The following is a 26091-nucleotide window of genomic DNA, read 5'->3' as shown; positions in this document are numbered from 1 at the left end:
GTTTTCCTATACTTCTCTCTCCTCCCTCCATTACTGCAGGGCAGCCCAAGATGTGCATACAGTTCTGGTCACCACGGGCGAGGAGCCTGACCCTGCACCAGACATCTGCTTCTGCTCCATCAGTCACGGATTGGGTGGATCATCTGTCTCATACCAGGGTTGATAGATCACCAAGGCAACACACTTCCAGAGATCTCAAGTCAGATGTTTCAATCAGCATTAACACTGTTAATGTGGTAAGTTGCTCTCTAACTATGGAACTCCTGCATCTGTCTCTTAGCTGTTTCCAAATTCAGCAATGGAAGATAGGGATGTTATATATTGGCACCTTGAAATTCCAATCAAGTTATTTTGATCATCTTTATTGGCAGCAAATCTACCTGCTTTAAGGATGCCTTTATATTTTGAAACAGCCAAAGATATTTTATAAATCTTTGGGTGAGATGAGTGTGGTGGGTCAGATGACTGGGGACAAAATTGAATGTCGCAATTTAGGACTATAAAAAATTAAAACCATGGACTTTGTTTGATTCCTTAAGCTGGCACTGAATGCATATTTTCAGAAACAGTTTTGAGCCACAGTTGCATCATTAGCACAGATTCACAGCCTCCCAAAGGTGATGACTTGGAATGATAGCACTCATTTGGATGTACAATTCCAATGTCCTTATTAAAAAATAAATCATACTACTTTATAATTACATTTGGAACTTGAGAAGAATTGCTGCTAGATGCTTCAAGCTGGGTTACGAGGCTGCATAACACTCAGCTATGATTTAGCCTCTCACAGAATTGTTCATACAATACTGTGTTTGGCACTTTGCTGGAGGGTTTTGTTGACAGACGCTATAAGAAAAGTTCAATCACTACTTGCCACTGTTTGTACTGCTGTGTCATTGATAGCATATTCCAAGACATCACACACATCCCCCTTTGAGAGCCCATGGAAGAACTTTAGTTAAATTTGTTACTAAATGAAAAATGTAGTCCCTTTCTAAGCCAAAGTTCTTTGTTTTTCCTGTCATATTGTATGTTTTTATATTCAAAGGCATGAAACCCTGCTTATAACCAAGTGGAAATAAATAAGTGCAAAGAGATGGGAAAAAAATTGCATTTACCTAAGGTATTCTTATGAATATCACTGAATGTGCTTGAAAGAACATCTTTTATAAGACTCTTCATGCAGGGGCAAGATCTAAAAGTCATACTCAAATAAAAACAACAGCAACAACAACATTCATTGAGCTCTCGAGATGACAGCATAGTGTATGGAGGTTAAGAGTGTGGATACAGGTACCTAACTGCTTGAGTTCAAATTCCATCTCTGCCTCCTACAGACTATATGACTTAAGCCAATCACTAAATTTCCCTGGGTTTCAATTTCATCCTGTGTAAAATGAGGAAGAAAAACCAAACTGCAAAATATCTATCTCATAGTGTTATTTTTAAGATTAAATGAATTCATACATGTAAAGGTCTTAGAAGAATGTCTAACACACAAGTTCTATGGAAGCTTTACTTCTTTTTATTATTAAGAATAATAATAAGTAAACAATGACTGTTTCAGTCATTGTTCTAAGAGTTTAAATGTACTATTTCATTGGATTGTCACTTCAATCCTGTGAGGCAGGTAATATTATGTCCATTTTGCAGATAAGAAAACCAAGGCATAGGAATGTTATGTACTTGCTTGAGATCATATGGATAACAATTGGTAGTCAACAACAGCTACAAAATGACCGCAAAACTGCATCTAAAGAAAGATGAGTTCTGTTAGCACTAGGGCTTTGGGTCTTTGTTGTTGTTGTTGTTATTTTGGAATATGCATATTTAAAATAAGAAGAGAGTTTCTCAGGGCAGCAAATGAGACACTGAGCACTGTGAGAGAGAACTCCTAAGAAGAGACATGTGCAGTGCCTTGGGAGAGGGTAAACTTGAGATCAGAGCTATCAGATGACACAGCATTGGAGAGCATTTGCTCTGAGTATGCAATGCAGGCTTCCTCTCACTATGACATCCTCAGTAAATGTATGGAATATCAAACAATGGTTTCAATTCACCATTCTCCTCATAGCAGAATTACACATCTACACCCTTGCCATGGCCTCACCATAGGCTTGATTGTATATCTCACCCACTAACGTTTGGATTGTCCACATTGTTTAGACCAATGAAATGTTATTAGACGTGATATGACTAAATATTTAAAATGTGCTTATGCAGTTGGGTTTATTCTTTTGTGCTTTTGTCATCACCACAAGGAGAAAATACTGTAAGTATCCACTGCCCTTCAGCCTGAAATCCAGAATGAAGTACATGGGTCAGACCTGCCACTTGGATCTGAACAATCCACAGTCTAAAACAGAGCTGTCCCAGCTGACCCTCAGATGCACAATTGACAAGAAATGACAATGTTTATATCTGTAAGTGCCATGACTTCTGACACCAATTACCTATAGTTAAGCCAAACTTCACAGGTTAAGGGCACTATCCTCCCTAAGACTGCCTTCATGTTAGACACCAGTCACATCTTTGAGGATCCTTAGGATACCCTCATTTCTGATCAACTTGTTATAAATTTGGGGGTCCCCACTACTCCCTCAGGTTCAATAATTTGTCAAGATTCCTCATAAAACTCAAGAAAGCACTATACTTCCAACTACAGTTTTATTATAGAAAAAGATTCAAATCAGAACCAGCCAAAGGGACTGATGTATAGGGCAAGATCTGGGAGGTTTCCAAACATGAAATTTTCATTGTCCTCTCTCCCCATGGAGTCGGAATGCATTGCCCTTCTGGCACACTGACATTTGACAATACTCAGAATATTGCCAACCAAGGGAGCTCAGGCAAACTTTGATGTTCACATAGTCATGATTAACTCACTCTCTAGTCTCTCTCCTCTCTCCAGAGGTCCGGCTGGTATCACATGGCTTCCCCAACCCTGTAATCACGTGGTTGGTCTTTTTGGCATGACCAGCCCCCATCCTGAGTTAGCATAAACTACCAGGACCTACCATGACTAACAAAGCCACTCCTATCACTCAGAGGATTGCAAGGATTTAGAGTCTACCTCCTAGGAACTGGGGACAAAGGCTAGCCAAATTCTTTATTACACAGTAGGCCACCGAATCTTTCAGGTGGTTTGTTATGCAGCATAGTTGTAGCAATAGCTGACTGATACCAAAAGTCCATTACAAACAAACAAACAAAACACTAAATACCATACTGGTTCAACTTTTTAATGAAAAAAATCAATGGGGATAAGGATCAGATGAAGAGACAACCACACATCTGGGTCTCACATTCAAGCAGATATATAATCTCAACCACTTTAATATATACTGAGCTCTCATTCTGGATTTTAAAAATATGGCTTTGTAGTTCATGATCTATTATATTTTTCTGTCTCCCTTACTTTGATGTAAGTCATGAGAGTTTTTAGGGCTGAAGATGAAATTTTTTGTTACTTTATTTATTTTTATTTTTTTAGCTGGGCTGCACAGCTTGCAGAATCTTAGTTCTCCGACCAGGGAACCAACTGGTGCCCCCCTACGGTGGAAGCACAGACTCCTAACCACTGGACCACCAGGGAATTCCAGAAATTTGTGACTCTTTATGAAGACTTTTTTTCCCAAGAGATAGTTACCATTGTTCTCCTTGACTTTAAGTGTTGAAGAGGGAGTAATTCATTCATACCCAAATCAAGTGGGGTAGCCAATTACCTAACTCCTACTAACAACCAAGAGTCTGGCATTTGCTTTATAGGGAGATTTTTAAGGTTCTCCCTAAAAGTGCCTTTAGTGATTCTTCTTTCCTTCATGTATTTAAAAACATAGTTAAACCTCATTTCATTTTAATTTTTGTAGGGGTAGCATAATGATAAGAAAAGAATAACTAGCCTATCCTCAGGGAATCTACTTCAGAAACTCTGTTCTTCATTTGCTGTGTGACATTGATCAAGTCACTCCTTTTCACTAGACCTCAAATTCTTCATCTATAAAATAAAAAGATAAAACAGCAGATCTCTGAGTTCCTATTCATCCTGGAGAACTCTATTTCTCTATGTCTTACCAGGGTAACCTTGGAGGAATCATTTAACATCTTCCAGCTCGACTCTCTTCATACCTCCTCTGGAGTACACTCCCTCACCTCAATTAATAGCAAAATCCATGCTTAGAGTCCATTCTTGACTCCTACATCTCAAACCCCACATTCAATCTGTCAGGAAATCGTGTGGGTGCCAACTTCAACATATACTCAGAATTCAATCACTTCTTACCATTGTTACAACCTGGTCTTCAAAACCCAGTGTGTACTTTATTCTTAGAGCACATCTTAATTTGGACTAGCCATACTTCAAGTGTTCAATAGCCACATGTGGTTAGTAGCTACTGTATTATGCAGCAGAAGTCTAGCATAAAAGTGTATTCTTCTGCCTAACCAATGTCCCCACAGACATTGTTCCAAACAGAGCTGCTTGCCTTAAACAAGCTTTCATGCTCTAGGGGGTTACAACTGTCACCACCAAGCCCCCAGTTCTACAGCCACCACTACCACCAGCTTCTTCTCACTTTGCACCTCTGTTCGTGGGACTGATCCGCTAATATCCATCTCAATTCTTGCAAGAATGCTCATGACTAATAATACCTCATACATTCCTTTATTTATTCAACAACCTTTTATGGAGCTTCTGCTATCCGCCAAAGTGGGTAACTTGTGGAAAAGAGAAAAACTACTGTTTTCATTATTCTTCCCAGACAACTGCTTCTATAAAGAGGATCGCTGGAAATAGACTGCTGTTACCCTAAGGGATAAATTTATCTCTGATGGTAAGATTCAAGTTGAGTTAGGGGTCAGGGAAAGAAAGAAAAGTGATAATTTAAGGCCTAGGTGGATTTTTTTCTTGCTCCTTATATTGTAAATATTGTTGCTTTCTCTGCTTATGCATTACAGGAGTTAAGGCAAATATTCCTTTTTTCCCCCATTCATTTATTAGTTTAGTGATCTATTGATCACAATGGACCAAGCACTAATTTAGTGCTGTAGGAATGCAATTATATGTTCTCCATCCTCAACAAACAAAGAAGTTAGAATGCTTTCTCTTGATGACTTTTCAAGGTACTATCTAATCATCCTAAAGGGCAGGAGCAACAAGAATCTTTGGATATGTTAGATGCATACTCACTTGTACCATGCATGCCTTATGTGGGCATTTTATTGCAACTTCTTTTCTAAACTCTTAAAGCAAATCAAGTTGTCAAAATCATAAAAGCCATTCTATCAAGTGTTGAAGAGTAAAAGTAATCTAGAAACATTTTTCCCTTCCATAGGATTTTGGAATCACTGAGTGGTAAAGATCATCTAGCCCCACCCTTTACTCCATAGAAAATACATGTGGGCAAAAGGATAAGTAGCTTTTATAAGACCATATAATTAAAAGTGATGGTGCTAGGACGGATTTTTTTTTAATGCTTGATTTTCATTGTCTTTAGTTCTTTGTATAAAGAAAAGCCTGGGAAGTTTGTCTTGTTCTCCAACTCCTTCTCCTCTGAGAATTACACAGTATTAAGGGGATGCTGGATTCCTCTCCTAAGAGTGGTGGTTACATGTAAGCAAACAAGAAGGCCTCCAAAGATGTACTGAGATGCACCCTTCCCACAAGCATAAAAGAGCTTGAGAGGTCAAGAGAAAGGCTGTCAGGTTGAGCCACTGGAGGGCACCAAATTATCTCTTTTAACTGGAACTATCCACTTGTGGAGAGGAGAAAAACTACTGGTTTGTGTGGGTGTGAAGACAGAAGAATGGGAATTCCCACAATGCTGATTTTAATTCCACAAGCATAAAACTAAAAACTACTAAACACAGGCCAGGTATTCACAGGTAGGTATTATTTCCTGGGATCAGGGGTCCTCCCGGTTTATGCCAGACTTTCAGCGGTCCAAGACCCAAGGGACTGATACTCTGTATTTTCACAAAGTGATTCTTTGGAGAAGACCAAGAAAGGTCCATGCAGAGATTTTACTGAACCAGAATGATTTTTCACCTTTATTTTAAACTGTTCAGCCAGAGTCACTCGCCAATAGCCTCAGCAAAATATAAGATGAATGTCCATCTGTTCAGAAACCTACAGAATCATCTGTTTTCATGGAGATAGGACTCGTCAGCATGTCATCCCATTTCTTATAATTCAGCCTGTTCGTCCTCCAACTGATTTAGGTAGTATTTCAGTTGGTGACCCTCAAAGCCCATTAGTGAGTTTGATATTCCTTTTTTGCTCTGCTGGTTCTTCATTTGTCTGAGAGGCGGCAAGAAGCAATGAAATCTTACCTGGCATCTCTGTTCTATAGCAAGGGGAGATAACTTGAGACTCCAGAGCAATACCACAGGCTCACTTTGGAAAGCAAGGAAGCTTCAGTAACATGTGCACAATTCAGAGAGTTAAAAATCTTCAATGAAGTTACTAAAGGCCTTTGTTTCTGATGTTCGTCATGGAGAGAATAAAAAGAGCTCTGGTTTAGCCTACAGAATAAGAAGTGAATAAAGACCTGCCTGGGTACCTCAACTAGTGATTGAGAACATGGTGTTCCATTTCTCAGTGTGAAGCAATTTGTAGAGCTCTGGAAGATGCTATGTAAAATAAATTTATCTAGTACCAGGGTATAATTTGTCCTTTCACACTAATGCTTTCCAAACCATACAGCTAAACTCAGAAACATCCCAGGAAATCTCAGGAATACAGCTGATTGCTTTTGTATCACACCATTAAAAGCCAAGAACTGGACTACCCAGGCTCAGCCACTGTTCTACTATTAGACAAGTAATGGAGAAGGCAGTGGTTCAGGTTAGAACTGCAATTCTAATGAATTCTACCTCTTAACTAAAGTAGATTATGTATAGTATTCTATAAGAAGATGCTTCTTATTTCACTCATGGAGGTTAACCCCAAAAATAGTAACAATTAGAAACTGTTAATTTCTGTATCATTGGCAAAGAACTTTTCCCCTATATATCCTACTTAATCCTTTCAATAACCTATGAGGTTATTATTATTTCATATTAAAAATATAGACAAAAAGTAAAACAAAACTAAGGCAAAGAATGGATGAACAATTTGTGTTAGGCAATGCAGTAAGTGGTCAAGTCAGGGTTCAAATTCTCCTTTTTCAGGCAGATATATCCAGAGATTACTGGAATTGTAAATGAGTATTAGTCTTCTACAATGTTCTCAGTTCAAAAGGTGTAATTTTGTTGATTCCTGTACACATTTACTAAGTAAATGCAGTAATGTTTCTGCCTCCTTGTTTCACATAGAAAGCTCTTTATGTATCTGTGATATGATTTGCTCTGTGAATATTTATTTTAGCCACTGCATTATAAGCTCCTTGCAGGTTGGGACCATGCCTCATTCATCTTTACAACCCTCTTTCCTCACAGCCTAGCACAGTGTCTATCCATATAATAGATCTTCAAATATTTATTGAATTAGTTGCTATAGTAAAGTTTGTAATGGTCTGAGGCATCTTGCCAAATGATGCCTGCTTGAATTTCTTCCAAGACCCAAAGTGAGATATTTAATTGTGTTATACTCTGTTTGGAACAAAAAGAATTTTAAAACCAATATAAGAACTATAATTATGAAGAACTATGGAGACCCTTAACAGTGACCCCACCTTCTGCATTCTAGACTTAAGTAACTGAAAACATTTAAGAAGTGGAGAACTGGAGACCGTTTTGTAGCAGCAAGCAAAATGCAGCAATATTGCAGGATATATTCTTACAGTTTTGTCTAGTAACAGCCCATGGCCCTATCCATCTACTGTCTGGCAAAACAGATTGCACTGACCTGAAGGATCCATCAGTGTTTATCTGGAGACTGCTGCAGAAGAAGGCTTGTGTGTCCTCTGTAGGCTAGCAAGTAGAATTATTCTTCTCTTTGCTTCACAGACATTCTTGGACAAAGGCTGATGACAAACTTGAACATGTTCACAGAGAGCAGAGTGAGAATGTACATGCACTTGTGGGGTATAGAAGGGAAGAGGGAAGACAAACCATCATATGAAAAAGAGATGAAAAAGTGGGAATGAGTACCCTGGAGGCAAGAAAATTTAAAGTAGATATTTAAATAATTTTTTTTGCATGGAATATACACAATGTACAATCACCTGCCATAACTATTACTGATGATGGCTTGGACTGAAAAACAGCAGTAGGTAGCACATCACATACAAAGATACACTTGTAATTTGTTCTTATTCTACCTAGCACCTTCTCTCTGATGAAAAATGTACTTTCCCTTCAAGATTCATTTCAGGTAACATCTTCTCCATGAAAGATCCCTGATTCCCCAACAATATTATCTCCATGGTAGTTTACCTCATTCAGCTTGTGCCACACTCTTTTATAGCTTTTTGTCTACTTTATCACCTTCACTAGATTGTGAGCTTGGAGTAGGATGCAATAAATATGGTTATTTTATCTTTGTATGTCTGGTACTTAGTAGAGTGTTTAGCATGTACTAAATGCTCAGTGAGAATTAAAGGGAAAAAGAGAAGGAGAAAGAGAGGAAAGAAAGAAAATAGAAGAGGTTTATTAGGAAAGGAACTATAATGCAACACAGAATTGAGCTATAACAGTCATGTCCCTGAGTTGTTAGGGGTATAGAGTGAGAATATAATAGTGCTGCCTAGGGAATGGCATGGTACTGTCAAAGGGCCAGCATCATAAACGAAATAATTCCACCATAATTTTTAATTGCCCCCATTTTAATGCTGCTAAGCTCAGAGAAAATAGTATTCCTACCAAAAGACTCCAACTGCCCCTGGAGAAGCTGGTCTCAGTGCATTCTGTTTAAAGAGGCAGAGAGCTGCAGCATCTGGCAGACTTAAATAAAAAAGTCTAGAAGCTTCAGAGATTAGTACCAAGAGAACTGAAATGAGAAACGGTGCCCCGTGGCAGAAGGCACAAGGCAAAGATGGCTTAGAATGCCCACAAAAGGATGTAGACCAGATAAGGACAGAAGAGAGATGATATTCTTGCTTACACTGGGTAAACAGTGTCACCAGTCTGTTAGTCAAGAAGAGTTAGACACTGACATGAGAACACTTGGAAACACCCTGTACGGCTCATTGTGTGTGTATGGAATAAACTGCATACAATTCCCTACCATAGGGATGGTTCAGTCATTCTCAATAAAGCTTTTTCTTTATGAAATCTCAAGTTAACATGCTTATCTAAATATTATTATCTATAGATATAAATAGATATATACCTGGAAAGGATGAGCTCTACCTGAAGATGGAAATCAAGATTTGGATGCTCACTATATGTAACACAGGTAAGTAATTACCCTTTAAGAAATTTCTAATCGGGCTATCTTCTGTGTGGGTGTGTAATACATCCAAGAAGACCTTCAATAGTACTGTATTCCCAGTTGTGCTTTTGTATTCCTATTGATGGCCCATGGTATTAACATTGATATACAGATTCTACTCTATCACATGACCAGGTCTTATAGCAACATGAGGCTTGAGTCTCCCAGATCTAGGACTGGCTGGGCACAATTTTCAGCTGTGTCTGGGGACCAAGGCTTTAGATCCCAGTCCATTCTTGTGACCTCACTGTGACTCATTGCTCACCAGCATATCCCACCGTGAGTTTGTAACATCCATGAGGATGAATGCAACAGGCTTTTCAAGGAAGACTTCTATATGTGGGGGGATGGGGTGTCACTCCCCACCCCCATCAGTTAAAAAAATGTCTGTATGAGAAAGTTTTGAAAATTATAAATAAAAGTTTTTATTTCACTTGTTGAGTTCCAAAAGCACCCCAAACACAAATTTCTATAGCTTCACCATACTCTAAGGAAGGAGGAAATGAATATCATTGCCTAGGTTTTTTCTTCATGAAATGGCAGCTCAGAGAGTAGAAGTGCATTGTGTAAGGTGCACAGCAGGTCAATTGCAGAAGGTATAGAGAGCTGATGTTTCTAATCTAACCTGCTAGCAATTTAGTTCTTAAGCCATTGCAGCATTCTTCTACGTAAAATTACACAGCTCTCAAAGATGCTGCCTAATAACTTTCATAGATGTTTCTACATGAATTGGAGGAGTATATCTTTGAAATGATATCTGCAGTCATGGTTATATGGTTTTAAAAAGCACTATGCCCTGTACTGCAGTCGTAGTCATTAAATCATTTTTAAAATACCAGCTTACTTTGACGACAATCCCCATGTTAGAAGTTTTCGATGGAAACAGCCCAGTCATTTCAGTGTGAAAAGCCTGGCATTCTAAAGCCAGAGAGCTGAAGGAGCTTTTGTGTTTTTAGCTAGGTCAGTTCTTTATAATTTTTATGAACCTGAGACGGTTGTGAGACCACATTAAGAACTCAATGTTAAAAGCTTACTGAAGGAATATTAATAGTGATTTGAATGAGGTGGGAGGATGTGAATGTCCCAAAACCCGATTCAGCCCTTAGAGAACCCTGTGCAAGTGTCCAACTGCACTGGATCTAGAGTCAAGAGTCCACATGACTTGGTCAAATGTAGCTGCACAGCTGCCAGCTACTTTTTATTTAAGTTTTGGAGCAAGATGTTAGGAATAGAAATCAATCCTGCTCTTTGATCACTGTCCAGAAAGCTGTATTAGTTTCCTAGGGCTGCAGTCACAAAGAAAAAAAAAAGCTATGTGACTTTAAACAACAGAAATTTATTGTCCCACATTTCTAAAGGCTGGAATTCCAAAATCAAAAAAGTCTAGAATTCTAGTGGATCCTTGGCATTCCTTGGCATTTCTTGGCTTGTAGATACATCACTCCGGTCACTCAGCCATCTTCTCCCTGTGTGTCTTCACATCATCTTCCCTCTGTGCATGTCCACATTTCCCCTTTTTATAAGGACACCCCTTTTTATAATCCATATATTGGATTAGGGTCCATCCTAAGAACCTCATTTTAACTTGATTACCTCTGTAAAGAACTTACTTCCAAAAAAAAATCACATTTTGAGGTACTAGGGGTTAAGACTTCAAGATATCTTGTTCGAGGGACACAATTCAATCCACAATAGAAGCCTGGAAAAAAATCAAATCTCCAAAAATATGATGGCTCTGATTCACATTCATAAGCAATGAAAAATCTAAGCTTATGTTTTCTTAAATGATCAATGATCTGAATTAGAATTCCAATGTAAATAACTAATTTTGGAAAATCAAGCCTATAAAGAAAGAATATTCTGTGTAATTCTAAACTCATCCCTCTTCTCTGTTCCCATAGTCACTCTCATGATATTTGTCATTTTGTGGCTGTATCTTAACACAAATATGACTGTTCCACTGGGCTGTGGCAGCTTAAGGCAGAAGCTGCTTTATTTTTCTTTGAATCTCCAGTGCCTAGTAGAATTCCTGGAACATATTGATCACTTGAGAAATTTTTTGTCGCATGAAGGAATGAATTGATAAAAAGTAGGGACAATATAGAGTACACGAAATAAAAACTTTGGAACTCAATACCCTTGGCTCCAGTCCATAGGCTGTTAAGAATGAGTTATGTGACCTTGGGCAAGTCTTTTCACCTGTATCTGATTTCTTTATTTGTACAATGGCAGTGTTTAACTATGACCTCTAAGGTCCCTGTGGGCTCCCACATAGAGGATTCTAAGGGACACCTGAAATAGATGGTGGTGAATAGCAGACCTTGCCACAGCATTTTTATGCACACTTGCAACTGACTAATGCAAGCAGGGAAATTCAATGAAACACTAAGGACTCTCACTAGTTCCTTACAACCACCCTTCAGCCTCACTTACGTGTCCCCTTTGACTTGGGTTCAGATCACTCATCTCCTTAGAAAGATCTCTTTGTGCACATCCTTCCTTTGCTCTTTGCCCAGAAATCCCATGACATATTTCTGATGCCCTTTAAATTCTGCCAAAAGTGCACAGAACTCTCTGTAAGTTATGGGTCATGACCCTCATTGTTCCTTTCAAATAGAACAGAACATCCACTTGCATTTTTGTCGACGTCCTGACTGTGCTCTCTCTCCCTTCCAAAATAGATCATGATTCAACAGTTTAGTATGTCAGTCAGTTCTGATGTTTTAGGCAAGCGTTATAAATATATCTGTGATGATAGAAGGATTTTCTAAAAAAAAAATCCATTTCTATGTTCAAGCTTAGTCCAACAGGTTCTATATTAGCTTCTTACTGTTTAGTATTTTCTCTCTCATTCTGATTCCCATTGTGTGTTGGACTGTTCTAGACTAGAGATGGAAGGTGGGAAAGAAAACAAATATTTTTTTCCAGAATTGCTTGTAACACGGGAATAAAAGTCAACACTAAACATTCTCCCAATGCCTCAGCTTCCCATTTGCAAAATAAATTCAATGCTATTAGCCCCCTACCTCAAAGACTTGTTGGAAGGATTGATTAGGTAATTACCAAACTCTTTGATCTTGTCCAATATACATCAAGCAGTCAACTAATGATTTAGAAGTCTATTTCCTAGTCTTTCACAGCCCTGGACTGGGATGTTTACAGCCAAAAACCTATATTCATTGTGGTGTCAATCATTTTCATCAAAACTAAACTAAGAGTAGCTTTAAAAGCCTAAGTTATAACAGTATCTCTACAGAAAGAGGATGTAATTAATTGGTCATGAAAAGAGATTCCTCTTTGGACCCTGGAGCCCTGAGACTAAAAGACATTAAAGCATCCTTTCAAAATCAGGGAGTTTACTACAGTGATTCAAAAAAATATGGAAGGTTTTAAAAATTGACTTAGATAAAACAAAAACATAGTGACACGTTCTGATTTGGGGCATCAGAAAAAGGGACATTGATATCCCTTTTCTCTTAGAGAATATCTTATGGCAGGTTTTTAGCTAAAAATATTATTTAGAAGACTTATGAGTACTCCCTTTTCCTTTATGGATAGGAGGTCTGTATATATAAGAAGTGAAGTGGCAATTCTGGGTTTATTTTCTGCAAAAAAGCCTCCAGTTGACTCCTTTAGGTTTATGCCACAAGGAACATCACGTTTTAGCTTTGAGCAACAGAGCAGTGGAGTAAATGAAGGAATAGGACTCAGTACCATTTGGCTAGGTCCAAGATATAACCAAGATGCTTTACCTCCTTAATTTTAGTTTATTTATGTATAAATGGAAACCATATTACCTGCTCTGCTACTTCAAGCTTTTCTAACGCAATTTTCATAGCCCCATGCTCTTCCTTTGTATTTTTGTTTATGTGTCCCTCTCCCAACTTTTGCACATGATTTTTAGAATCTGGATACATGAGAGGGCTCCTTGTGTAGCCATGTTTGTTTCTGTAGCTACCTGAGGTCCTATTTGCATAATTACATTTTAAAGCTTGCTGTCATTACTTCTTGAGCCATCTCTCTTTTTAGAAGTTCTGCTCAAAGGAGCATATCTCATCTTCGCCTGAGTCTATTATTAACTGGTTCATTGTAGGTCTTCTGTAACTCTGCTGAATGAATTGTGAATGAAAACTGACTTCCTAAAGTACTCAACTATCCCCCAAATTTCATTCCTTGGCTGTTAAAGCCCCTAGAAGTTTATTACATTCACTCTCTCCCGAGGTCCCTATCTCTTTTTGCTTCACAAGAATGAAGTTCAGGGCAGAGGTTTTCTGGTTAGCTTATTCAATCTTAAAATCAATGAAACTGGAGGCAAGGGATTTGAAAGTTTATTAGATGATCTCTTTTTCCAAGAATTATATGCCCAGGTATTGAAATATATCCTTCATTACTCAACCCTTTAGATCAGTGCTTCCTATACTCACCCAATCATTAAAATTACCTAGAAAGATTGTTCAAAATAGAAAAGCAGGTTCTTTCCCAAACATACTGAATCTGAATCTCCAAAAAGTAAAACTTAGACATCTGCATTTTTAAAAGTTTCCCCAAGTGTTTCTGGTACGTAGCCAGGTTTGGGAACCACTGTCTTCGAAAATTGCTCTTTGAACTGAATGGAAAGACCTTCTACATTTTTTAATACGTAAAATATAATGTCTTTCTCTTGAGGTGGGCAAGTCAGATAGATTCTCCAAAATATTTTTCTTTGCCTTAATCTATGCCTTTAAAAAAAAAAAAAGTCAGATAACGGGGGTTGGATTAATTATCTAGGACTATTGTAACAAGTACCACAAACTGACTGACATAAAAACAGAAATGTATTCTCTCAGAGTCTTTTTTCTTCTTTATTGGGGTAAAATTGCTTGCCAATGTTGTGCTAGTTTCTGTGGTACAATGAAGTAAATCAGCAATATGTATAACTATACCCCTCCCTCTTGGACCTCCCTCCCACCCCACCATCCCGCCCTTCTAGGTCATCACAGAGCACCGAGCTGAGCTCCTTGTGCTATACAGCAGATTCCCACTAGCTATCTATTTTACACATGGTAGTGTATTTATGTCAAACTTCATCTCCTAATTCGTCCCACCCTCCCCTTCCCCGTGTCCACACATCCGTTCTCTACATCTACGTCTCTATTCCTGCCCTACAAGTAAGTTCATCTGTACCATTTTTCTAGATTCCACATATAAATCAAGGTGTCAGCAGGGCCATATTCCCTCTGAAGTTTCTACGGAGGGATCTGTCCCAGACCTCAATCCTCGCCTCTGATAGTTCCTTGGCTTTTGGCTGCATAACTCCAATTTTGCTTGGCATTCTACCTGTGCATGCATGTCTGTCTAGATAGTAAAAGATACAAAAGGTGAGAGTGGAGGGAGATGCTTCATATGCTTGTATGTACCTTGCTATATTTTTAGCTGCCAGAGTAAAAATAGGCAATAGATTCCTGGCCATACAGTAGAGAGAGGACAGGATGCTATTCTCAAGAAATAAATCAAAGGTCATGGGGAGAAGAAAATTTCTGTAGACAAGACATAACAGGAGGAACATCAAGAGACATGCTGACTGATGCATGAGAAATTTACAATATGATTGACAGGAAATTATAGCTTGAGTTAAAGTGACAAGTCATTAAATGAATATCAGAGAAAAATAAACCAAAAATGATATTCCTCAGAGACAAATAACCCAGTAGACACTATCAAGAAACTGCTAACAAATGTGCACGTGGGAGAGAAAAAGAGCTTCAAAGCAACATTTGTGATGACACACAGTGACAAATGAAGAAGGACTACTTTAACTAGAGAAAGAGATGGCAACACATTCCAGGGTGATAGTATAGGGGAGCACAATAAAACCTGCCTAGAAAACAATGCAAAAGCACATGGACCAACATGTGAGGGTTCAACCTGCAGAAACACTGGAATATTCAATCAACTGGGTTTGATCTAATCACCTTGAAAAAATTAACGAAGTATTCTAACTTAAATTACTGACCTTACACAATTTAAACACCACCAAAGACCTGCTAATCAACTAGACCCTACGTTTCTTTCTTGTAGCAAATGAACTGAAAAAGTAGTATGAACAGTTAATCCTATATAATTGATGAAAATCAGAGCAGATTCTATGTCTGAGAATTAAAACTATGCATTAAACGTACTGTCCTGAACTATTGGTTTATCTTATCCTTTTTGGGATGCATACAAAAACATTTTACTAATCCAGAACTCAAATTCTGGCGATGCTACCTTTGTGAAACACAGCTGAGAACTAAAAAGTAAACACAGAAGTCCTTTGAAGAGTCAAAAGAAGTATCCCAAATCTATTTCATTAAGGCTCATGTAGTTTCCTCTTAGGGAGATGCTCTGCTCCTCCTTCTGACACTGTTTGGGCAGGCTCTGCATATAGCTCCAGTATACATGATTATCTGGTTTCCCAACTAGTGTTAGCTGAAGAGCAAGTGATTGAAAGGATACAGTATATCAGTTCATGGTGACACATTGATAGCTGCAGCAAGTGATAGCTGACAGCAAATGAGAAATCATAGAAATGATAAAAATGAAACTCAAGAAAAAAAAGCACAACAATGATCTGAAGTTGTTTAACAAAGGGAAACAGTTCTATCTATCTCAATTATTCCAACAGCATCACTGAATTATAGCATGGTATCATGACAAATGATTATAGTGATGACCCTAAGCCATCAAGAAAAAAATAAATTTGGTTCAAGATGCATCATTTAAGGTGGCAGAAAAAAGCGCAATAAAATTTTCGATCATCCAAGTGATTACATTTTTAAAGTTTTAGTGCTTACAGTAATGAATCCTTATTATTCAAAAACTTCAACTCTTAAAAATAACTCACTCTTTGCATTATTCATGAAATATCATTATATTTCTGTGGTCCTGACCTGTCTCCTAACATTTAGATCCAGATTTTAAAAAGTTTGGGAACATCTCTGTTTAAGTATCCCAATGATTTTTCTTATTACATGTCTGAACTCATATTATGACATTCAACCTCAAAACTTATCCTTGCATCAGTTGTGTGCCACTAGCCATGCAGGAATATGAGTCAGAAATTTCGAGACCCTCTCCCTGATTATATCAATACCATCTGCCTCTCACTTACATGCAGTCAACCCAATTTTTCCATCTTGACCTAAAACCTATTTTGTATCTATATTTCTATATACACCTTAGTACTTTTGCCTGAGCTTGCACCATTTCCAGCACCTCTCATAGTCATCCTATGTTAGAGTCACACCAGATCATTTTCCATTTTCCATTCTATCTTATTCTCTCATGTCTTTCCTCCTGCCTGGTCAGAATGAGTCAAGTGCCCTCTTGCTTAGGTAACTCGTTTTACATGTGTGTGTTTGTCAGCTTTTTTTCTTTTTCTTTTCTTTTCTTTTTTTTTTTGCAAGACAAAAAAAAAGATATTTGAGACTAGGCATCATTTCTTAGGCACTTAGTGACTATCTCTTGAAATATTTACTGAGTAGCTAATACAAGCCGGGCAGTCTGCTAGCACTGGAGTTAGTTTCTTCCATTCAAGAGCACTGTGAATAGGCAAGTTCCCTGAGTCTCAGTTTCATCACCTGCTAAATGAGGGAAGTAACAGTAATCTCATAGCATTTTCTGAAGTATTAATTGAGATAATGGAAGTAAAGTGAAGTATCTGACATACATGGTAAGAGGTCACTACACATTTATATTTTAAAGTTCCATTAGAAAGAGTAAAGGATACTCATGTATATGATAGGACCCTAGATTTCTGAAATGTACAATATACAGAGTTAAATCACATTTATAAAATGCCCAATTATTGTAGTGCTCCCATATCTATTATCTTTTTTTAATGAACACAGTGTGTGAGCAATTAGTCAAGTTTAAAATACCTCACTTTATACATATATTTATAGAATACAGTCTTTTCATTGGATCATCTCATTTGTTCCTCATACAGCCTTCTGACAGGCATCCTTATTGTCTTTGCTGTGATAAAGAAGTTGAGTCTTGCTGAGGTTCTAGAATTTGCCCAGGTTTACATTAGGAAGATGGACAGATACAAAAGCAGACATAGTTTTTGGACTTAGTCTAGTATCTTTCCACTGATGCTTCTCCACTGCCCAACTGCTCATCCATCAAAACATACTTTTGTCAAACATGAAAATCTTCATGCAGAGGAATGTGAATGTTTTTAGTGAAGAGAAACTGCTTTTACCTTTCTTGAACTATGGACAAGTTGGCCATTCCATCTACAACAGGAAACTGTATCAATGGTGGTGCTGGTAAAAATCAGATGATCCATTCAAAGGGTTAATTGGAGAAGGTTCAATGAAGTCATTATTTACTGAGAGGAAAAGAAAGTCAAGGTAACTAGCAAGAGATGGTGGAGCATCCAGGGACTAGCAATAGTAGGAAGCTGTTATCAACCGAGACCTGAAAGGGCAGAGGAGGGAAAAATGTTACTGGTACTCAAAAAATGTTGTAGCAAGAGAAAAGGAACCTCCACATAGGATATGTAACCTCCTCCACATAGGATATGTAAAAAACATGGCCAAACAGGGGAAAGTAGAGACAGAAATATTGGTAGCTCTCCCCAAGCTGTTCCTCCATTTTCTCGCCAGTGACTTCCATTAGCAGAAGCCAATTAGAAGTAGAGAAAAGTGGAGCCCAAATTATGCCATTCTTGAGGTCAGATTTTTGGGGCAGAGTACAGGGATGAGAAGGGCAAAAAAAAAAGACTCTGGAGGGAAAATGGAGAATGATCAGCACAGAAACTCGTCTACATGATGAAGAAAGGAAGCATGTCACTTTCCTATTAATTCTTAGGATTCTTGTGGTAATAGGATAGGGGTTATGTTATTCAGTGGCCTCTGATTAAAATTAACTATGTCAAGTGACTCTTGGCTTAACAAGGCCACATTTAAAACCATGGACCTCAGAACCTGCCCAAGCAGTTTCCTCCACTCAACAGCACTGTGAATAGGCAAGTTACTTAATTTCTCTGAGCCTCAGTTTCATCATTTGTTAAATGAGGGAAATAATAGTATCCATCTCATAGCAAGCTCTGAAGAATTAAATGAGACAATGGAGGTAAAGTGAAGCATCTGACACACGTGGTAAGAGTTCAATAGACATTTATGACTTTAAAGTCATGTGAGAAAGAGTAAAGTATACCCAAGGAGCACCATTCCCCAAAGAAAATCTGTATTAGGTAGAGAAGGCATGTGGAAAACCCCAAGAATTTAAGTTATGATGACCTTATTTTTGTAAATACTTTATCCACCCGTTCAGGAGCTTTTAACCATTTCTGTGCCATGCCTTTGTCAAGCTGATGAAATCTGTGGAAAATAACTTTCTCGGAATAAACTTTTGAAATGCATAAATAAAATTTATAGGATTATAAGTGAAAATAATTATGGAAATATCTGCATATTTTATATTAACCAATCATAGAAATAATTAGAGAAAAAAATTATGATATAGTAATGTGTGTTCTTTTTTAGTAATACATTATGAAATAAAATCTCATGGTAAATCAAATAACCAACATAATTTTAAAATACAGTTGATCTTTGAACAGTGCAGGTTTTAACTGTTCAGGTTCACTTATACACAGATATTTTTCAATAGTAAATACTACAGTACCACACCATCCACGGTTGGTTGAATCCTTGGATATAGAGGAAGCATAGATGCAGAGGATTGACTATAAATTATACTCAGATTAACGCCCTGTGTTGTTCAAAGGTCAACTACGGTAACAAAGGTAACATTTCTAGATCTCAACAATAACTGTAATGTGATAATAAAATATTTGTGATTTCTAATGATGATAAAAATCACAGACAATGCTAATATTGCTGGAATTAGCTGCTTTACATTTGCAACTTGGAGAATTAATGATTAGCTAGTAAGAGATTTTTAGGGCAAAGATAGATTTATTTTTCCTACCCAAGTTCACAGATCACATTGGTTTCCATCCACAGTGTTCAGAGTCCATGGAACTCCTGACCTAGATAGTAACACAATGGCTGGTAAGTAGTATACATTTAATAAATATTCACTAAACTGAAATAAACATGACAAAAGAACCATACCTACAGACACAAAGTATTAGATAGAATTTCTTGCAGATAGTGAATGACTCTGAATAAGCCGGTAAGATTGGAGTCACTAAGGTAAGATTTCATTAGATCCCACCTGTAACCCCACCTGTAGGTCCCACTAAGCATAGACATGAAATATGTCATATGTGGAAAAGAACCAGGTCTTTGAATTATCCTGTAATCAAAAAAAGGTTTTATAGAAACACATGAAGAAAAACTGTGGAGTATGTTAAGGAATAGACATTTTAAAATTCATGATAAAGGAAAAAGTAAACCAAGAATAATAACAGTTTCATACATAAAACTTCTTTTCTGAGGAGGAAAAAATTCTCCTAAGTCAGTAAGGGACCCCAATCAACATGGCAACCAGTCTATGAGAACATACTCATTCTCTCCGAGAAGCAAAGCAGCAGGACTTGAAAAATAACAGGACACTCCTTCTATCTATTGAATCACTGCGAAAAAAAATGCTAAGAAGAGTGTGATGAAATGGGAATTTTTCATACTTTACTTATAAGAAGGTAACTTGGAGCAACCATCTGGAGAATGATTCAATAACAAGCATCAAAACCTTACAAGCTATTTAAGAGCTTTATGTACATTATTTCATGTAATATTTAAAACAATATAGTGAAGCAGATATGAGTATCCCCATTTTATAAATGTAAACCCAAAGGATCTGTGAGTTAAGAAATTTGTCCAAGCCACAGGGCTAGAGAGAACCAGAAACAGAATTCCAGTCCAAGTCTCTCTAGCACCAAGCCCATGCTTTGTCTACCACATCACACCACTTCACTTTTGGTTAAGTAATTAGATCTTTGCTAATTTGACCTAATACAATAACTTAAATACAAAAAAATTACATGCACCAAGACAGTTACTGCAACATTATGAGTAATATTAAAGACAAGCTCAACAATAGAGGAAATGTTAAGGGAATTATCATGAATTACATTTCTAATTAGTCTGCAGCTATTTGAAATTCTATTGCAAAGTGCTGATAATCACATGGAGAAATATCTATGGTATTTAAGGAGGAAATGAGAGTAGAAAATAGTTATGATCAAAACCAAAAAAAGTTTAAAAAATAATTATACATAGAAAAAAATCTTAAAATGTTAAACGTAACACCCGTGTACCCTAAATGGTAAGCTTTGAGTAATTTGTTTCTCTTTTCTTTCTACCTTACTGGATTCCTATATTTTTTATAAAGGACATTCACAACTTTTGTGATGGAGGAACTATAAATTTAATTTTGAAAGCTAAAAGTAGAATCATATTGCAATATATAAATGTATCAAACCAAAACCTTGTACACTTCAAACTTACACAATATTATATGCCAATCATATCTCAACACAAAAATAATTTTTAAAAAGCCAAAAGTAGGAGTTAAATTAGTTAACTAATATATTTAAATTGTTTAAGTGCTTAAATATCACTATACTAAGTCATAATATTGTCCCATCGATCCTAACACCCAATTTCTTTTTCTTAATTTAATTTAATTTATTTTTTTATACAGTTCTTATTAGTTATCTATTTTATACATATTAGTGTATATATGTCAATCCCAATCTCCCAATTCATCCCACCACCACCACCTGCCTCCCCACTTTCCCCCCTTGGTGTCCATATGTTTGTTCTCTACATCTGTCTCTATTTCTGCCTTGCAAACCAGTTCTAACAGTGACTTTTTAATGTGTTGTAGGAAGCATAGTCACGTATTTTGATATGGCCCTCAAGAGACCAGAAATAATGGCCACCATGGCAGCAAAATAGCATTGAAAATTCTCAATTTCTCCCTGGACTCTGCAACTTATTAATTAGTTTTGTGATTTGGGGCAAAGTCCTGAAACTCTCTGATCCTTATCTGCAAAAGATTGCTATCATCAAATTATTATTAAGATGGTTACAAAGAGCATATTGGATATTGTATGTACTGTTCTACATGACATCAAGCCACAGGTGACAGAGTGGAAGTCATCATCTCATACAGATATTTACCTCACTGCATTTAATTGCACTATATCCACCTCTTTCTAAAAATAATAATAATAGCCAGCTGTCAGAAGCGATAAATATAATACAATTATATAAGAATAAAGTTTAGGATGGAAAGATGGTCAAAGGAGAAAAGCCAACCATTCCAATCAGAAGATCAGTACAATTGCTGTGACTAAGCATAAAGTCTGGCTCTAAGTTTTCCAGCAGCCAAAGCAAAGCTAGTTACACAACTTTAATCGTCAGACAGAAGGAAACAGGCTAGTTTCTCAAGAGATATTAAGGTTTTACCAGAAACAAACTTGGAAGTGTTTTTTCCTATGTGGAGTATTATGCAGAAGAATTAAATGATATAATGGGTAAAACTCACAAATAATTTTTCACATCAAATAGAGAAGTAGATTCCACATGACTAGTTTTTATAGTAACTTCTGTGAACAGCCAAGAATATAACATAAATCCATAACTCAGTGAAGGCAATTCCATAAGGACTCAAGTGGTATCAGCCAACACTATGGATGTTCAGTTCTCTTTTCTCCCTTTCTTTCATTTTTCCCTCCTTCCCTCCCTTTTCTCTTTAAACTCATTTGGAGACAGCCACTAAAAGTAGCTAACAATGTGGACTCTTGGATCAGATTACTTGGTTTAAATTCTTATCCTCATGTATACTAGTGATTGACCCTGTGCAAATTATTAAATCACTCTGTATTCTCTTCTGTAAAATGGAGTTAATCATGATACCTTCCTGCATGGGATTTGTATGAAGGTTAAATTAGAGAATGCATGCAAAGTAGTTAAAATAGTGCCTAACACAGAGTAGGTAGCCCATAAAGGTTAGCTTTAATAATAATAATAAGCAGATGAAGAAGAAGAATATGAATAATTATTTAAAGAATATTAATAATTATTTATTTATGAATCATCTTTGAATGCCTATTATGCATAAGTTAACATGCTAGATATTGACTGCTCAAAAATAAGCTTTTCCCTGACCTCAAGAAACTCATATATAATGTTAGAGACAGACATCTATAGAGATAATTCTAAAACAAGTTAATATTGTAGTTGATTATAAAAGAAGCACCAAACCTAGTCTGGTAGAGAAGAGAGGGAATCAAGGAAAGCTTTCTGGAGGAGGTTATGTCTGAGGCAAATCTAGTAAGAGTAAACACTTGCATAATGCTTTACCCTATACCACTCACTGTTCCACATACTTGCATATTTAAACTCATTTAATCCTCTCAACAATCCTGTAGTGTGCTTTTATCACTGTTTACAAACAAGGAAGCTGAGACATGGGGAAATTAAATAACTTGCCCGCTCCGGACACGCGCAGGCTCAGCGGCCATGGCTCACGGGCCCAGCTGCTCCGCGGCATGTGGGATCCTCCCGGACCGGGGCACAAACTCATGTCCCCTGCATTGGCAGGTAGACTCTCAACCACTGTGCCACCAGGGAAGTCCTGAGTGTTTTCTTAATCACTCTAATTGCATCTTTGGTGTCTTAAACCCAAAAGGACTTGTGGCAGTTACCCATGCAGAATGAGGCATACCCTGCAGACAGAAAGGGACAGCATGGTATGGGAAAAGAAGATGATTATTTCTCAGCAGTAGATAATGTCAGGGCTGTAGCAACAGGAGGTAATGAAGGTGGAGGTGCAGGGAATGGGAATTTGTGAAGATGCTTGCACGCCACACTAAAAGATTTGCACTTTATCCTGCTGGACCTGAAAATGATGATATGTGAATTTGAAACATGCCACTTGAGCAAGAATTTTGCTCCATGTGACACTGAGCAAGTTACTAAATATCTTGAAGTTTCAATTTTATTAGGGGGAAATGGAACAAATAAGTTACATTACAAGGCAAGCAATGGTGTATGCATATATGTAAAGTGCATGGTAACTTGTAGACATTCAACAAATAACCTTTATTCTTGCAAAACACATAGTGAGCAGCCTGAATGGAGAAATAGAGGACACATATGTGCCCAAGGTTCCACTGATGCCAATGAAGTACAGAGGACCTACATCCTATATAGACTTGGGGCCTATCCTGAAGGGGTGCTGTAGTCTGAATATTTGTGTCCCCTTCATGTATTGAAATCCTAACCACCAAAGTTGATGGTATTTGTAGGTGGAGACTTTAAGAGGCCAGTTAGGTCTTAAGGGTGGGGCCCTCATGAATGGGATTAGTGCCCCTTATATCATGTGAGGCTACAGGAAGTGTGCAATCCAGCAGAGAACCCTAACCTGACCATGCTGGCCACCCTGATTTTAAACTTCCAGCTTCTAGAACTGTGAGAAAGAAATTTCTGTTGTTTATAAGCTACTCATTCTGTGATATTTTGTTATAGCAGCCCAAATGGACTAAGACAGCAGGTGAAAATCTCATGAAACTAAAAAGTACCCTTGAAATTCCTTTAGGAAGTTGTTGACATATCATCTCTCAGCAAGTGCAACATTCAAGCATTGCAATATATTAGTGTTGCTTCTATTGATGAAGGGTTTTTTTTTTTTATCTCTGTCTTGTCTGTGTGTCATCTCTCTTTCTTTGTGTCTATCCTTGCCGAATGAGAATAGCTGACTTCACATAAATTAAATGAACATATAATTCAAGTGCTTCTTAGAAAGGCCAAAGGGGGGAAATATGATTTGCCCATTAAGTGTAAAAAAATCCCTGAAGTAGACGATCTATCATTAATTGAGTCAAAATAAAGCCTTCATACACATACTTTACATTTTTAAGTGAATTATTCCAAAAATTACTTTATTTTCTGTCTTATAAATCCTGAGACCCATCCATTATACAGAGAGAAAAACAGACTGAGAAAAGGAATGAAAAAAAGCACAGTTAATAGTTTCAGAATTAAAAACAGTCATCTTGCTAAGAAACTAAGGGCTTTATGGCTCCCCCTTCCCTCAACAGTGCTTCTTCACACTGTCTCACTGGAAAGAAACCTTGGTACAGAAACATGGGGCATCTCACCAAAAACCACCAGGGAGTATTGACAGGTATGTGTTACAGAGTCTCCAGAGCTAATAAAGCAGGGAAGAAAAAAGAGAAAGAAACATGGATATACAGGGACTCAATAGACTAAGATTTACCCCAGAACAAAAGCCTTCATCGGGAAGAAATAAAAGGACTAAATTTAAGAGCCAAAGTCACCAAACAGCTAGGAACCACCACCACACTGTTTCTTATAATGAAACTGGACTGAAGAAAACAATGGAGATCAGATACTGAGAATAGAGGTGAAGAGGTGCCACTTTTAAAAGCTTAGTTCAGGAAGAAACAGTTTAGAAGTGCTCCTTATATAATACTTACAGTGGGAAGGATTGCTGAAAAGTAGAGAGTTTGGGATATGCTTAAATGTACACCAGGATTACTAAGCATAGAAAGTCGTCCCTAGAAAAAGAAAAAGAGTAATTATACATATTGATTAACCACCTTTTGCTGTGATACTGTCCTTAGAGTGAGCTCAGTGTCACCCTCTGTTGGCCCAGTTGTCATGCTGCTGGCAAGTAGCAGAAATGGGTTTAAAGCCAAGTATAAATCCTACAAATATTTCTTCCGTATAATACCAAAAAAAAAGCAAATGATGTCGGAGGAAATAAGCTTATGTAAGAATCTTGGGGGTAAAATGTGTCCAGAAAGGAAGAAATATGAAATAAATAAAACCTCTTACATGAAAACAGAGCAAGATTAGAATACCACAGGGGGAAAAAGACATCTATCCCATAGGGAACTTTTTCCTTTCCTGATTATTTAAAATTCAAGTAGTGTTTTGCAGGCCCAAAAATTTTATCCTGCGTCCTGGTACCCTAAGACTAATCCATTTCCGTTAGCTTTAATGATCAACATAACATGCCAGAACTTACAGAAAGATTTAGCTCTCACTCACTTCACATGTTGGTGGCTGTGGGTCAGCGACTGTGTCTCTACGGCATGTGTATTCTGATTCCATTCTCCAGGTGAACAAGCAGCCTCTTGCCAGGATATATATTCCTTGTGGTGAAGGGAAAAGAGCAAGAGAGTTGGAGGAAACTCAAGAAACCTCTAAAAGCCTCTGCTGGCAAGTAGCCTAAATCAAGCTGGCTCGTGTTGCTTGACCAAAACACATGCAGCTCAATATCAAAAAAAACAAACAATCCAATCCAAAAATGGGTGGAAGATCCAAACAGACATTTCTCCAAAGAAGACATACAGATGGCTAAAAAGCACATGAAAAGATGCTCAACATCGTTAACTATTAGAGAAATGCAAATCAAAACTGCAGTGAGGTATCACTTCACAATGGTCAGAATGGCCATCATCAAAAAATGCACAAACTGTAAATGCTGGAGAGGGTGTGGAGAAAAGGGAGCCCTCCTACACTGTTGGTGGAAATGTAAATAGGTACAGCCACTATGGAGAACAGTATGGAGGTTCCTTAAGAAACTAAAAATAGAGCTACCATATGAGCCAGCAATCCCACTCCTGGGCATATATCCAGAGAAAACCATAATTCAAAAACATACATGCACCCCAGTGTTCACTGCAGCACTATTTACAATAGCCAGGACATGGAAAAAACCTAAATGTCCATCAACAGAGGAAT

General features: G+C 37.5%; 1 long non-coding RNA gene across 2 annotated transcripts in view; it reads right to left on the bottom strand.

Moving 5' to 3' along the window:
• Positions 1-25677, bottom strand: part of LOC137223600 (uncharacterized) — an 83511-nt gene extending 57834 nt beyond the window's left edge. Inside the window, exons 1-4 of one of the 2 annotated variants that reach the window (XR_010942946.1) lie at positions 25396-25677; positions 24819-24899; positions 19334-19394; positions 7847-7975 (exon numbers count right to left, since the gene is read on the bottom strand). This is a non-coding gene — a long non-coding RNA (uncharacterized lncRNA). Of the gene's footprint in view, positions 1-7846; positions 8018-17597; positions 17995-19333; positions 19395-24818; positions 24900-25395 lie in introns of those variants that run through there. The other variant, XR_010942947.1, reaches the window with a different exon arrangement.
• Between the last annotated feature and the right edge of the window lie 414 nt (positions 25678-26091).

The sequence above is a fragment of the Pseudorca crassidens genome, chromosome 4, assembly GCF_039906515.1.
Source record: "Pseudorca crassidens isolate mPseCra1 chromosome 4, mPseCra1.hap1, whole genome shotgun sequence".
Classification (NCBI taxonomy): domain Eukaryota; kingdom Metazoa; phylum Chordata; class Mammalia; order Artiodactyla; family Delphinidae; genus Pseudorca; species Pseudorca crassidens.
The sequence above is the reverse complement of the archived record's forward strand: the minus strand, read 5'-3'. Positions and strand labels throughout refer to the sequence as shown.